This window comes from Calidris pugnax, unplaced genomic scaffold (assembly GCF_001431845.1).
Source record: "Calidris pugnax isolate Ruff unplaced genomic scaffold, ASM143184v1 scaffold118, whole genome shotgun sequence".
NCBI classification, from domain to species: domain Eukaryota; kingdom Metazoa; phylum Chordata; class Aves; order Charadriiformes; family Scolopacidae; genus Calidris; species Calidris pugnax.
Window position 1 is genome coordinate 2,442,694 of NW_015090855.1, and position 1,796 is coordinate 2,444,489.

The 1,796-nt window shown below is 46.7% G+C and overlaps 1 protein-coding gene across 5 annotated transcripts in view; it reads right to left on the reverse strand.

Annotated features, from left to right (window-relative positions):
* The window catches only part of KCNG1 (potassium channel, voltage gated modifier subfamily G, member 1), a 14,809-nt gene extending 14,112 nt beyond the window's left edge, over positions 1-697 (reverse strand). For 3 of the 5 annotated variants that reach the window (XM_014943789.1, XM_014943788.1, XM_014943787.1), the window contains exon 1: positions 668-696. The gene's annotated coding sequence lies outside the window, so the exon portion shown is untranslated. Of the gene's footprint in view, positions 1-667 lie in introns of all 5 variants that reach the window. The other 2 variants (XM_014943792.1, XM_014943791.1) reach the window with 1 other exon arrangement.
* Between the last annotated feature and the right edge of the window lie 1,099 nt (positions 698-1,796).

Here is a 1,796-nt window from a genome sequence, read left to right on the forward strand (position 1 = left end):
GCGGGAGACGCTTCTCCCGGGGAGGAACAGCGGGCTGGGACCGGGAGGGAGCCGGGCCGGGCCCGCCCCGCTGCGCGCCCGCGGACCGAGGGGGCCGCCCGCCGCCTCTGCCCCGCCGTCACCCCCAACCGCGGCTCCCCGGGAGGGCTGGAAGCGGCGGGCTGGCCACAGGTGGCATCCCGGGCTGCTGTCACCGTCGGTAAAACTTGTGGTGCTTCTCCCGGTTCCAAGGGAATTTTATTCCTTTGTGTATTTTTGATGAGAGAAGTGCCACCAAAAGTGCCCACTAACGCATACATCGTAACGTGTCTCCCCCCAGGCCGTAGCAAGGACTCCAGGAGAGCTGAAACTGTGCTCTGTTCTTGTGGTACCCTTGCAAAGTACACTGAAAATTAACACACTGATATTATTAATTGCCAGAGACTTGGAGAGTATTCCGTAGCTCTACTTTTTAATGGAGTTTGTTTGACATCTGGGTGGAAGTTACTCTGGGTGGATTTAATCTCCGTTTTAAAGCAGTGAATCAAAACCTGGTGCCCGGGATAAGGAAACACCAGCAGCTTCAACTCTGTCACAGACTCTTTAAGTGCAAATTGCTCCCATCCCATGTGCTGTTGTCCCCCAGTGGGCACAGATAATGATACTTTTGGCCTCTGCTTTTTCTTACCTACTCAGGCACTGGTCTTGGAGAGAATTTCCTGCAGATGAACTCCTGCACCTCGATGCAGGATGGGGACAGTCACTAAACTCAGTGGGACAGGGGCTGGCTCTTAGGAGCATTATGCACTTCACCCGGAGCAGCGGGGAGTCTCATTTCAAGTAAGGTCCTTTGTTACTATGGAAATACAACTGAAAAACCTATACTATGGTAATTTTAGCAAAATACCTCTTTTTTTTTTCTAAACTAAATCGGACCGTGTTTCAGAATTGTGTGGGCACACAGAAATAGTCATGCTTATATTCTTCACCCGTAGTTGTTAAACAGCAGTTGTGTAGAGGGCTGTCAGTGACTGTGGGCAACTTGGATTTCTTTTTCATTTATAATGCTTAGGATTTTTATTTGACTTTGTAAAGGTTTCTTAGCCCTTATCTGCAGAGGGGAGGTAACTGGCTTTACTGACCACAGTGCCATGTCTAAAGAGTTTTGGGTTTTGTATAATAGTCTGTAATAATCTTGTTAATGAAAGCCTGCATTATAAACGCCTTTGCTGATAAGCGCTGTCAAAGAGGAAGGGCGCATCAAGTAGGGTCTCCCAGGGAATTATCTGGGAACAGTTTTGGTTGGGGTTTTCTGTAATAACTTGGGTGATAGAACAGAGGGCACTTTTATAACCTTTACAGTGATTCCAAACACAGAGTGCAAGGCTGAGATTTAAAGTGACCCTGATATACTGCAGACCCAGTCTGAACTCACCACGATAAAATCCTAGAAGAAAAACGATGTAGTATGTCACAAAGGAAGGAATATCACATGTCAAATGAGGACTATTAGTTAAGTAAAAATACCGCAGAAGAGAATCTTGGAATTACAGTGGATTGTAGATTGTGCAGTGCTGCAAAATAGTCATGTTGCTCTGAGCTCTAGTAACAGGAGGATCGTATGTAAGACATGGGAGGGCGTTATTTCTGTTCCATTTAGCACCAGGCAGACTTGGCTGAAGCACACCATCCAGCTTCAAGCATTACACTTACTCTTAAAGAAAGATGTAGGCAAACAGAATAGGAGAATAGCAACCAAAACCGTAAGAGGCTTAGGAAATGTAAGCTGCAAGGAAAGAGGGAATGTGATTGTTTGA